This window comes from Dermacentor andersoni, chromosome 1, assembly GCF_023375885.2.
Source record: "Dermacentor andersoni chromosome 1, qqDerAnde1_hic_scaffold, whole genome shotgun sequence".
NCBI lineage: Eukaryota > Metazoa > Arthropoda > Arachnida > Ixodida > Ixodidae > Dermacentor > Dermacentor andersoni.
Window position 1 is genome coordinate 59,798,401 of NC_092814.1, and position 14,016 is coordinate 59,812,416.

The following is a 14,016-nucleotide window of genomic DNA, read 5'->3' on the forward strand; positions in this document are numbered from 1 at the left end:
GCTCTTCAAAGCGCTAGCGCGTGTTAAAGCGAAGCTTTCCTACCATTACTCCCACACTTTCGTGTCCGTTTGTTCTTCGAAACTCGATCGACTGCGCGGAGGCACTCTGGCATCACATAATCTTATATCAGCTTAAACGTATAGGGCCTCATTCGGACCACACATGCTGCAGCTTTTTCGCACCCATAATTCTCATGAATACCTAATCAGCCTGGCGTTTGACTAAAGGCTGTGCGCTACATTTATCACGCATGCGCATAGTAGCACGCGAATAATACTGGTGTCACACGGCGCACTTTGGATCGCGATCAAGCCCGATCTGAATAGGATTTCTCAGTCGCGACTGCTTCCTTTGCGCAAGCTGCACGAGGGAGCCTATTGCGGTCGAGAATTTCGACCCGGATCGGGCATGAACGCTATCGAAAGTGGTCGTGTGGAACCGGTATTAAACACGCGGAAATTAGTGCTATATTTCTTTGACCTACACTGGCTACATGACTGTAGCTAGTGTAGGAAGTCGTGATATTTTTTTTTTTTTAATCGGTGTACAAGAACTGTAGCTCCGCCCACCTGCACTATGTAATTTTTTGTTGCGGAAGTGTAGCATGAAAACTATACTTTCTACACCACAGATTTGATGAGTGTAGGTGGTAGACGATAGACTAACAGGCTGGCGTCGCAAACGCATGGCGCCATTTTGCATGTGACTGCCGGCGCTTTCTGTGTGCGTATGCGGGCGACGACAGTGAAGGTTCGCTGCAGGGACGGCAGCTAAATGCTGGAGTGACCATGTGCCACCGAAGAAGGTGAGCTAATCTTCCAAGAACATAGAATTATGGTACTCACGTATGGTGCGCATTCAGGCTCTGCGATGTATTACGTGCATAGAGAAGTTGTCTTCGTGGGCTGCACATTCGTGATGTACCTATCTACTGTATTGTCTAGATTTGTTGTTGAAAGGAAGCTAGTACATTGGGGGCTTTTAGCGCTCAGGCGAGGGGAAGTACGTAGCCAGTGGGTTTGAAGTCAGGCGAAGTGCGAAATCTGGCCCTTTTTGTCTGCTGATGCGAAAGGCGACGCTCAGTTTGCTCTGATTGGCTACAGCTTAGTCTACCAAGTGCAGCATGCGACGTCATAGCCTCTACCCGGCACTACACGCGTCTGCATGAGCCTGCACGAAGTGCAGGTAAAATAATAAAAATAGCCCTATTGTGAGCACTGGTTATTTCGGCAGTAGCAATAGCAGTGGGTTTCGCAAATAAGAGGAAAAAGAAACTCTGAACTACTAATAAATCAGAAAGAAGGAATCGATGTCGTCAGACGTATATCAAAGAGACTGAGAAGAAAGACCCTTTCTCTCATTTGTGAAGTGCGCCCCCTCGCAAGATCCAGGCAGCTGCGGAACAAGAATAAAAGAACTGGTTATGCTACTAGACAGCGACACAGCCGAACAATAACCCCATTTAGTACACGTAATAATTGTTTTAAGTATTCCTTCTTTCCCCGAACAGTCGTTGAATGGAATCATCTAACCAAGGACCAAGTTTTAATATCATCACTTTCGGCGTTTGTTTCAAGTATTGAGTAACAATTTGTTTTCTTGCTGTACCACTGCTATGTTCAAGCTCTCTTAACCTGATTTGTATTGTTTTCGTTGCCTATGCTATAGTGTTCTTTACATATGTATTGTTTCCCACCCTGCTAAAATCCCCAATGGGGATTGCAGTATTGATAAATAAATAAATAAATAAATAAATAAATAAATAAATAAATAAATAAATAAGATCCGAAACCATGCATAGACGCGTAGTAATCTGTGAATTGCACACCACATGTGTTGTGTTTTAATGCACTGTTCCCCAAAACTAAGAAAGCTTCGCTTCATCAGGGAACTCTTTCACCTAAATTTTTTCAAGCATCTGGACCGAATGAAAAACTGTAGTCGTTGTCAGTTGCCTTCCTCTTGCTTGCATGGACAGATTCTGTTCACACTATCTCTTCTTTTCTCCTCATTTTTTTTTTCTACTCTTTCCCCATCCCCTAGCTCGGAGTATCCAACTGGGCAGTTAATCTTTTATTATTTATTCATTATCATACTCTCAAGGCTCGGGGGCATTACAGAGAGGAGTGCTGATTATTGCAAATAAATTTGTTGGCAATATTCTTGAATCTTGTTAACCTCTTTGCCTTCTATCACTTATTTCATCTCTCTCGCTCTCTTCTGGCTGCTTGTACTAAGCATCTCACCCGTATACGCACGGCCCATTGGTAAATCTACCCATGTGTAAGTTTGCACAAGAGCTTTTGTACCAGCGCTGTAACACGGCGACATGCTTGCGCCGCTATATTTCACAGGTCGTGTACTATACAATGAATCGTTACTTTTAAAGACGCGACAGCATTTGTTGGCTGCCCTTCCTTTGAGCTCGAATGCACAGAAGAGTTAAGCGGGAGCTATAAAAGCATTTGAGCGAAATACGAGGGCCAGTATGTGCTTGCGGTACATGCATACCGACAAGTACGCTAGCGGAATGTCTTAGCACGGACACATATTTTGTCGATGCTGATTCCAGTGTGTCTATTGGTGCTGCACCAAAACAACGTAGTTTGTGGATACGGACGTCACGGGCAAGTGAGCCTGAGCGGCGCGTTATAATGAAAGCGCTCCAGCAAGCTCTAAGCCGATCATGACTGATAGTTATATTTATTATCGGGCATCTTTCTCATTTATTTTTCGTGTATGCTTCAAAACTCAACGTCTAAAGACTTGAAAAAAAAAAAACAAGAACGTTAAACCACATGAACGAGGTATCAAGTAATATCTGCTGAATAAGTCACGTATGCTCTACATTTCATAGCTAAATGGGCTCCCCCGTGCAGAAGAACGTCCAACGAGTTTGTTCGTCTTACCGCGGTGAAGACGTTATACCAAAATATTTTTTGATGTAAAAAAGAAACAACTATTAGCGCAATGTTTGTGTCCTTTGCCTTTATTTTTGCCGCCCGCGGCGTCGCAGATCGGCAGATGAAAGTGAAAGCGCGGCCGACCGCAAGCGCGCAGAGTGCGAACAAAAAGCGCGTGTCCCCATCAACCTGAGGGGGGGGGGGGGGGGGGGGGGGCGACATGCGTCTCGTGCCGTCGCCGCGCGCCTTGTATTTCAAACGTCCGCTCGACTCCCAGCCCGACGACGAAGTGGCATAAAAGAAGCCGGAGAATCCACTCGCGCAATACCTCTTTTCATCTTCGCTCTCTCCCCCCGCCATCTCTAGCCGTTGGCATACGCGTGTCACTTTTCCGCGGCGGAAGGCGCGTCGTCCATTCACTCACGCTCCGCCGCCAGCCCTGAATAGCGAAGGTCCGCGCTTCCACAATGGCGCCAAAATCTGGACCGAGGTGTGTGTTTTCCGGCGCGTCGTCGTCGTCCCCACTGGGCGGCGTTGCGCAGCCGGCGTCGTCGCCGCCTTCCGGGACAAAAGAGGTGGCGAAAGGGCCCTCGCGCGCGTGTGCGCGGATATGCGCCGCAGCGGAATACCCCTCCACTCCACATGGGTGCGACATTCCGCCGGCCTGATGGGACGCGCCGCTGCGCTCTTGAAAACCATTAGGGCTCCTCCGCGGATTGTCGGATGGCGGCCACGGGGCCACGGGTCTGTCATTACAGCCCCCGTCCTCCCGGAGGGGGGCCGCGCTGTTCAGAGTCCTCCTTGCACAGCGCTGCGCCGCAGTTCCTGCAGGATGCGCGCAACTGAGGCAACCCGGCTCTTATCGACTCCTCTTCTGAACGACGAGAATCGCCCTCGCCATGCGCTTGCGCCGGCTTCGCGATCGCATGGTCTCGATTGCCCCACGGGGCTATACCGCGCTCGCGCGAACGGCGGTGACAAACAGTGTGGGGGATTCCCTCTGGACGGCCGATCCCGACCTCGAATCCGTTCGCTGTCACGATCCCTTGCAGTTATTGCTGCTGCCACCGGCTCCGATGACACGCCGACGTAATCAAGTACCTGGCGAAGACGTTTGCTTAAAAAAAAAAAAGAAAAAAAGAACTGCACCTATCGTGACAGAGATGTTCCACTGGTCTCAAGGCACCCGAGAGATTGTGGTACATGACGGAAGGAAAGAAATCGGGCTCCACGGTCCGCAGTCTAGTCTATTTCCCAGATGCATTCGAAGATAACAGTTATCACAGAGGCGTAAATTATGTTATAAAACCGATTATACCAGTCCTCTTTCCGGACTTGCTCTTCTAAAAATAGTTCCCTTTTATGAACAAGCTGGTTTAATTAGTTTTTGGTTTGATTTGTTTCTTTTCTTTTCATCTCCCGTAATTAAGCCTTATCCTGCAAGCCGTTCTTGCAGCAGAGAGCTCAACTTTTGGCATCGCGAAGAGAACTTAATACTGCTTCGTTGGCAAATATAAGTATAATAATTTCCTATACACCCAATGTGAAGATCGGTAATTATCCTCGTATCATTTACGATTCGTTTACCCGCCGTGGTGGCTTGGCGACCATGGCGTTGCGCTAAACACGAGGTCGCGGGATCGAATCCCGGCCGCATTTCGATGGGGGCGAAATGCGAGAACGCCCGTGTCGTGCATTGGGTGAACGTTACAGATTCCAAGGTGGTTCAAATTTTCCGAGTCCCCCACTACGGCGTGCCTCATAATCATGTCCTTGTTTTGGCACGTGAAACCCCAGAATTAAGAATTAACTATTCGTTACCTCCACACATTCTCCATAACAAACCTTCTTGCAATTGACAGCATGTTACCAGACAAACTGTTTTCTTTTGAGAGCTTGACAGGGGGCTTTCTTTCTCTGCTGCTAACATAGTGGAAGCGTACCGTTTTTCTCAAGTGTTCTATATTGACAGAGTCGATGAGCCAAAAGTATTTACATCGTATACGGGAATAACAGAAAAAGGGCCCATGTGAGGGATCAATTCTGGGAAAAGGAGTGATGAATGCATCAGATGTATCAATAACCAGGTTTTGGGGTCATGTGGAAATTGCATGACTTCCTTAGGCAAAAGCCCAGCGTGGTGATTCGGCTCACACTCAATGAGCCACGATATGCAGCATCGTTAAATAAGTCGCCATTTGTCTACTGAATAGGGCTCAGGAGTAGCTTCTGCTGCCCAAACTTTCGGGAAAAAGGTTCATTTCAAATTGAGCAATTTTCACTAGGAAGATGAAAGAAGAAGCAAGCAAATTTTTCGCAACATCGCCGCGTGTTGAGAAACCGGACATATCACTACTGCTCGCTAGCTGCGCTGACACTTGTACTCCGAGGGGCGGCGGGGAACGACGTTGACTTTTTCCTTGTACCGTCCGATGTCATCCTTGCATCTGCCCCCTGAATCGCTTGGCTGACCACAACTTCTTGATATTTATTTTTTCCGTCACTTTCCCGCTCGTGACGCCGGTATCGATTTGTCCTCGCGACTCGTCGAAGAGGGCAGCGCTCGCTTGCACGATTTTGTAAGACACGCCGATTGCGCCATGCGCTTGTTGTGACTACTGCTTTTCGCTCACGCTGAAAAGCGAAATCGCGCGCCCCACGCGTTGGAGCCACACAGCGACGACCGGTTTGTCGCTGGACGGACGATTCCGGCACAGTCGCGCAATCACGGCGCGAAACGCGGGAGCACAGCGCCATCTGTGAGCAGAGTGGGAAACGGAGCCCTACGAAAAAAAAATCGAGCACCCGTCCCCCATCAGGCTCTTCGCTCGCTCGCTGCTGCGCTGACCACCCATCATCGAGCGGCGTCATTGTGGTCTAATCGAGTGTCCGACCCTGGGAGCCGCAGGGGAATTCGATGATTAATCTCTGGTCTTCTCAATTTGCGGCGATGATGTGCTACTTTAATTTTGTCCCGCGATCCATCCTCCCGAGGGCGAGCAGTGTCAAAAGGATGGGCCACCCCTGAGCGCACGGGCATGAAAATCACCGTGCTCGTGCATACGGCATCCATCATTGTTACGCGGTTTGCAAATCAGTCGCCGGCCGACGCTTGTAACGGTCAGCCTCGGCCTCTTGCTTCCCTCTTGTTGCGCGCGGACATTTCAGTGCATTTCGCAAACGAGACACGGCCGAGCGGGGGGCCGTCCTTGCACTCGATTCAGTCACCGCTCGGCCGAGACACGCGTCGGGCGGCAGATAAGCGCGTCCCATACAAATGCAACAGCTACTCCAGCGGCGGCGGCTGCGGACGACTGCAACCGACCCGAATGCGCTGACCATCACTGCCGGCAAAACGCGCCCACGTGTGCGTGCAGCGATGTCCGCCGATAGGCAACAAAGCTTCTCCCGACAGTCAGGCCGGGGAGGAGGGTGCAGTCTGTTTCTGTTCTCTTTGAGAAGTGAGTACATTGTTAAGGGCCGCCGAGAAATCTGACAGGCCGGGCGAGGGCGAGACGCGAGGGTGTACCGGGAGCAGCGGTGCACGCCCCCCGTCAATCACGCGGCCCGCGGGGAGTGCGCGCTGCTGGTTTTCTTGCGCGCCGAGGCACGCACTCGCGAGCACTTCATCGCTGCCGCTGCCGCCGCCCATCGGGGTCGCGCGGCTTTGTGCCGCACTACCGGGACAATGGCGCGCCGATTCAATTACGGCGCGGCCAGTACCGCGAGCCCTTAAACGGCCCGCTTGGCCGTCGGTGGCGGCGCTCGTGGCTCATCGGAAGTCTTTAAATGCCCTCTCCGCCGCTGAAAAGATCACCGCAATTTCACAGGTCCGTTATGACACTTCTGTACACGAATTGGTTTATAACTTAGAGCAGTGCTTCAGAACCAGTGATTACTGTTGTCCTTATAAGACTACGTGATTTGTGATTTTATCAACTTGTGCGTAACCTACATGAGTCCCTGAAGTGCGATAAATTTCTCTTTTCTAACAATACGACCACCGAATAATCTTTATGTTTTGTTGTTGTTGTTGTTTTAATTCGAAAGTTTGCCCTGCTACAGTGACGTAGCCAATGGGTGGCATACTGGGCACGTGCCCACCTCCCTCCGAAAACGTGGGTCCCCGTTTCAGGTTTCCTGTGTTGCTTTGATTCGGAACTTCGGTGGTTGGACACTCACCCAAGAATGTATGCATCGCCGTAGAGAAATTCATTTGCGAATTCAATCGATTTGATTGCTATTCTCATCTGTCATTTGGATCTTCGCCCATCGTCTCCTTCAGATTTTTTTTCTTTGTGCGTGATCTACGAGAACGACTGTGGAGGAAAATATCTCCACATTCTACTCGCTTTCACTTACTATATATAATAATTAGAGAAATCTAAATTGATACCTTTAACTTATTTCTGAAATTTGCCCGATTCTTGGCCAATCCTCCTGAGCGGGGAAGTGCCACTGGCTTTAATATCTTCTTCATCCTCATCAGATTTCTTGTTGCAGATCTTAAACGATGCTTCTTCGTCAGGACCCTCCACTGTGGCTGAGTGGCTGTGGCGTTCTGCTGCCCACAATGTCGTTAATAAATATTTCGTTAATGTTATTTTTTATTCATTCATATTCATTTACAGTGATGATTCTATATATCCTGTACGCTGCCGCAAATAACGTGTTTGCGAAAACACCGTCTTTCACCGCCTTCTTGCTGCAAACTAAATTTTAGCTCCACTGTGCCTTGCTTTTCTTTTTAATTATTACTTTGGTTTCAAGCTTCCAATGCCGCAATTCCCGGATTCTTCCTGACTATTTATTTGTTAACAATGATGACCAAGTGGTCAAATTAAGTACCTTCGCTTTCCGTAAGCTTCAGTGGAAGGCGCTGCTCATATCCGCGTCGTCATCTTGTGAGCATGCGGTTTGATATATGACCCGCTGCTTGGGGACTTTCTTGGCTAATTTTATTATCTGTGGCGTACCTTGGCCTTTTCGAAAATTTTGCGTCTATTTGTAGAGTTTTGGGCACAATTTGGGGACAGACTTCTAAAAGTTTCTTTTGAACCAACCCAGTTTGGCAGAATTTTTTTTTTTTGTATATGCCACATAATACATGCATTTTTGTTTCCATTGGTAGATACCACAGTTTACTACATCATGCTTATTAATCACGTATGAAACTGTTTAAACATGCCCAATTTCTTTTCTCAATTTCTTCATATATTATATGACGCTTAATTGTTTTGATTCGTGTTCTACTGTTCTTATACTAACTGCCTCTCTAATTTCTTTATGTAGTTTTGTATTTCTTTACTGTCGTTGCTAAACTAGGTTTACTTTTCCATTTGTGTATACCACGCACAGGAGGTCCCACTTCAGTCTCCGACTCCGGGACCTCCTCCTGTATATTGCATTTTGTAACAACTTCGAATATGGCAATAAAATTTAATTTTGACTCTGAAAGCTGTGTTCAGGACTTACATGTTCCGAGCTGCAGCCTCCGCACACGTCGGCTGAGCTGTTTGCCCATTATCCGAGATATTTTGAGAAGCCTGGAACACACGTACAAACACACGCACACACGTACACGCACGTAATTGAGGGCGCACTACAATAATTCTTCCCCCCCCCCCCCTTAACAGTTACACTGTTACGGGGGGGGGGGGGGGGGGGGGTTGATTGCAACCTAGTTTGGCAGCTTATATAAGTAGGGATGGAGCGAACAACTGAAGCGGACGCCATGGGGAGCGTGCTTGCGACCCCTGAAATCGACTGTGCTATGTAAGGCCGCCCGAAAGAAGACTTCATGATTAGATCGTACGAAATCTCGAACATGCAAATTGCGACGCTATAGGGTCGTCGAGGCAGAGCTTTCAGTGACGTTGTCTCATTATGGGCCCTGCCTCTGGCGCCCTCACTTCGACCTTTTGCACGACATCACAACGCCCTTGCTGTCTCGTAAATCGGGGCAAACCGCTTCCGCAGTGCACGTCGCGGGAAACCCGCTTCGGTCGAGCCTTCGCGGCGCGACGCATGGTGTGGCAGCGAACACCGCGCGCCACCGTGAACGGCTTCCTGCATCGAATCTCGCAGGCGCATCACGCCCGCCCGTCGAGGGGCGAGGGCCCAAGGCTGGAGCCGTGCTGGAGCGCGCGCCCATGCCTGGGTGGGTCTGCGGGCAAAAGCACGAGCGTGGGCGTGCAGCGCGGCGTGCCAGCCTTGAGCGCCGGCCTTCCTCGATCCCCTCGTTTGCCACGCGAGCTTGGCCACGCTCGCACTTTTTCAGGCACGCAATGGCCAAATCAAGGCCTGCAGTGCACGTCCCGCGGGACCCACGACTCGGCGCCGCGTCATGTCGGGGGCCCTGTTGGCCCTTCTCGGCGGCTCAGTCGATCGGTGGGCTGTTCCGCGCGACCAGAGAATTCGGCGGGAGATCTTCAGCACGGTGGTGGAACGGATCAGCGCCGCGGCGTCGCTCAACGCCTGAAATGCGAGCCGCAGGATTTTATTTCAGCCGAGCCGTAACAAGAGCGAGTGATTCTTTACACCTGAGAGTGTAACTCAAGTATTCAAGTACACGTTGGACTGACGCTGGTCGAGCCATGATCGTTCAAAAGAACTCTTTGCCGGGCTATATAGACTCCCGTTAAGACGAACTCGAAGGGACCGTGAAAAACCTGTTTGTCTTATAAGAAGGTAGCCTTAACGGAAGTGATCCACAGGGCTCAAAATATCCCATTTCTGGTACGCCTAAATGTCCACGACAGGAAATACAAATTGGAAACGCCATTAAAACCAAAAGAGATATTTTAAAAAGATACATTTATTGCATTTCCGTGATTCAAAGCTTTGCATGTGCCCTCTTGCTTAAGTTATTCAGTTATTCTCGCTTGCCGGCGTTTTGAAAATCTGTGCCCTGTTTCAAAACCTGACATCTCACCTTGCTTTCTCAGAAGGTCATCAGTGGCCTCATGTTGTGATGCACGAAAGTGTTCAGGGCACTATCAGCATCATGCGTGAAGCCGGTTTTTATGGATCCTGGGCATAATCGGGCTGCATGAGACACATTGGGGTCCCTTTAATTATTCTTTCTACGGTATGAGCTCTGCAGGTTTCCATGTCATCGTCGACGTTGGCGTAGCTGTTTCTTCCACAGAAACTCCAGGTGACGAGGCAGGAGATAATACACGTGTTCTCTTCCAATAGTTATAAATAATGTCTGTGGTGTTGTCACCAGGGCGAATCAAAAAGTCTTTTCCCCTATTTTTTATTTTTTTTTGCCAGAAACGGCTGCAAATGCGAAGTCAACATATTCATTCCCAGCGGCGGACCTTTCTTGGACGGGCCCGTACTTATCTGTCGGTAGCTCCGTGGGACGGCGCTGCTGACAGTTGTTGAAGGTGGCGGTCGTGCTTCACACGTCCACGGCGTACGAGCAACGAAGTGTGATTCGTTTTCTGTTGAGCAAGGGACGAACACCCATCGAAATTCACAGGGAAATGCAGCCCACGTGTGGGGAAAGGTGTCTCGCTATCAGAAGTGTTGGGGGACTGGTGTTGTGAGTTCGCAAAAGGCCGTGAAGGCTTGTATCACAACGAACGTTCGGGGAGGCCGCGTGCATCACTGCTTCCACAGGGACATCTCAAATTTAGTGTTGCGATGGCACAAATGTCTGAACGGGTGGGGAGATTATGTGGGAAAATGTGTAAGGTGCGTAGAATAGTACGTACATATTTGTAATTACTCGCGTTCACCTTATCTTGGCTAATAAAATATACGGGCAATGACTTTCCGATTCGCCCTCTATGTAGTAAACAGGAATAACAAGAAGTTTATAGAAGGATAAATTTCTCCATTTAGTCGAACTACGTTTAGTAGAATAGACTTGGTCTAACGCGAATCCACATGTCTTATTCGACTTTTGCCTCTTGTGTACAAGACAGTGAATGCCGCCGTAATGCATTGCGTCCTCTCTCATATCGATCAGCCACCCCACGTACACGAACAACGTCGATGGCAGCGCAATAATTCTTGTTAACAGCAGTGTGAGAGCTCCCTACCTCGGACACTTATCGGCTCGGCATCGTGGTCGTGTTGGCAAGGTTAATATGCCGAGCAACGTAAGCCGAAATTACGATGCGTAATTGAGCGTGCCGTAAATCTTTGCCGGCTGCACCCGACGGAATAATGACGCCCGTCGGTTCCTCGGCGCCGCACGGCCTTATCATTAGCGCCATACTGTCACAGGAGCCGGAGCACACGCTATACACGTGCGTGGATGTATAGGTGTCGCTGTCGTTAGCATTTATCGCCTGCGTCGTGCTCGTGCGCTTACGACGGTACTATCCTCACCCATGATGAACTGCTGTTGAAGATAAAATGGCAGCGTTTTCCCCTTTAACCGCTAACTACAGTCACATCCGTCTGCTCATTGCGAATGGCGTAGTCGGTGCCTCCCTCCGAGGCGTCTACTTGTTTCTTTATTTCTCTCTTGAAAAAGTGAAATAAAATAAATAGTATCCATTATACTGTAATTTCTGTTTAGTCGCCAACAAAAAGCGTTACATTTGACTTTGCAGTCACAGGAGAAGGTTCCAGGGGCTAGCCTTTGTAACGCGTCTAATCGTTTCCATTCTTTCCACCCTTCTTCACTGACTCGACCGCCTCCTTCGTCGGCATCGTCGGCCACTCGGCGAAATGGATGACTCGAACAGAAGGAACGGTGCGCGTGCTCCAAGACAGTAGCGAGCATACGGCCCCCAGAAACTTCCGGTGTAACGGGTCTTATCGGTCTATTACAGCGGAACAAAAAGCGTGCTTTTAAGTGCGTTTTCAGCTAAAAGAAAGGTGCGTAATGCATCAAGACTAATATTTATGATTTCTCGTGTAAATTGTACGGCATGCATAACCTTGTAAACTCTTAACTATAGTATACAGGGGAAAAGTGCTGCAAATCTTCGAGCACGCACGCCATGCTACTGCCCCCTTGTCTTTTCTGCCCGATAAATTTGCCGGGCTATGTGAGTGAGCAGGACCGGAAGGGTCTGATTAGAAGAGTGCACTGTACCCACATGTAACTGCAGTTGGTGCACCCCTTATGAAAGTGAAATGAAACCTGTCCGATCAGGTTGGACCTCTTGCAAACGAATCTAAGGTAGTGATAACGTAACGATAATTGTTTTTTTATTTCTTTCTGTTTTATAAAAGGAATAACGTTGCCAACCCAAAATGTGGGGTTTATTACACTGGATGTAACTACTGGATGCAATACCAACTAAGCTCCTTCGATCTTCAGGGGGTTAAACGACGGATGGGGGGTTTCACGTATAGGATGGTAAGCTTGTTTTCCTCGTATGGTTGATGGACGAGGAAGACGGAGGTCAGTAATATATACGTGATTAGAGCAGTGTCCCGCCTACTTTATCACCAGGATCGGCCGGTTGTAAGCGGTGGATGGACAGACGAGAATGGAATCGAGCGAGAGGCATCCTGGCATCATACGGCCCAAGCTAAAGCTACCCAAAGATAACCGTGAGGAGGCGCCAGCTGCGAAACGACAGTGTTTAATCGCCAATACACAGAGTCCCGTTAATTTTTGTTGCGGCACCGTAAATCGCGTCGTTCAGCTCGTTCGCGTTGCCGGTCGCTCGCGGGGGTTTCTTCTCCTGCCATTTCGGCTTGCCGGCTTTGTTTCCTCGCCGGCTCGGGGCCTCGGAGAGGATCCTCTTGTTTGTGCGACTGGCGCGGGATGAATGAGTCGTGTCCTTCGCCCTCCCTCTCCGGCGCCCGTGCATTCGTCATGTCCTGCATATAGAGGAGCGGCCCGCGTGCGCGCCTTAATGATGTAACGGCCGGCACGCATTTGAGGAGAAAGCCAATGAGGCTAGCGGCGCGAGGGGAGGTCCTCGCGCACATAATATTGGTTTCCGGCGGCGCGCATGGATCGCTCTGCTGCCTGCCCTTTCCCGATGTCGCGCGTCACGGTCGTTCCGCGCGCCGTCTGCGGGGCGCAAATTTTCATGCTGCCCGAGCACGCGTCGCAAAACAAAGTATTTTCCGCTTCTATTCCGACGAGCCCGGCGCTCTTCCGTCCGCGATGCACCGCGACGCGCTCGCCCATGTGCGAGGGGCAGACAAAGGGCCCGGAGCGAGAGAGCGGCGGCGGACAGTGAAATTAGGGCCAAGGTGAAACCGTGATTGTGGTCGGAACGCGCGTGCTGCCTCTTCCTGCCCCGGATTCGAGAAGGGGGGCTCCGCTTTTTGCTTGGCGCGCGCCCTCTCTGCGACAGCCTCTCCACGCAGCGCTCGCCACGACGAAGGCCCTGCGCGCCCCGCGCAGGTCCTCCTTCCTTGCCGCGAGCGTTTCTCTCGCTACTCCTCTTTTGCTCATGTTTTGCCTCTTCCGTATTTCTCGCCGAAACTTGGGGCGAATATTAAAATGAGGACGCCGAGCCCAGCTTTTTGAGAAGCGGGAATATGCCGGGCAGGAAGCCAATTTCGAACCGCACGGTGTTTGCCTCTCCAGCGTTCCTTGAAGTCTTCTTTCTTTAACGTTCCTTCTTTTTTCCTTCCTTATTTTATTTTCTGTCTTGTTTTTTACTTGGATCTCTTGCGATTTTATTTTATTCAAGGTACGCTCGAGACTGGTTTGAGGAGGATAAGTTCTCTCGAGATGGTCTCTCGAGAAAGTAAATAAATGGAACGCTCCTGCACGAGGACGAAGTGACTGAGATGCCTGTCTCTCGTACGGAGGCATGGCACGGGCGTTTTTCCAGATCCTGCTATGCTCGAAATTTGCTTTGCTGCCCTCTCCATTTTCTTGTTTGTTTTATGTGCACCAAGAATTTATCTTGCCAGTGATGGATTAGAGAAGTACAGGCACGTCTCGCAGCCTAATGACCCCTTTTTTGCACCGCAAAAAAGCCGATCTTGAAGTTACGACTCTAGCATGTATTTATTTCCGTAAAATGCTATTTAGCGCTTACTTTTGCAAAGATTGGCCCAATGGCAACAAATAGGCGCCAGGATTTTGCCTTTTTGTGTCTTTGTGTGTGCATGTGCGTTTGTTTCTAAAGTGCATGCAGTGTGTCTGTGTAAATCTTTACACCTTAAGGAATG

At 49.6% G+C, this 14,016-nt stretch overlaps 1 long non-coding RNA gene across 1 annotated transcript in view; it reads left to right on the top strand.

Moving 5' to 3' along the window:
- Positions 1-336: 336 nt before the first annotated feature.
- Positions 337-14,016, top strand: part of LOC140215222 (uncharacterized) — a 53,240-nt gene continuing 39,560 nt past the window's right edge. Inside the window, exon 1 of the long non-coding RNA XR_011892161.1 lies at positions 337-806. This is a non-coding gene — a long non-coding RNA (uncharacterized lncRNA). The remainder of the gene's footprint in view (positions 807-14,016) is intronic.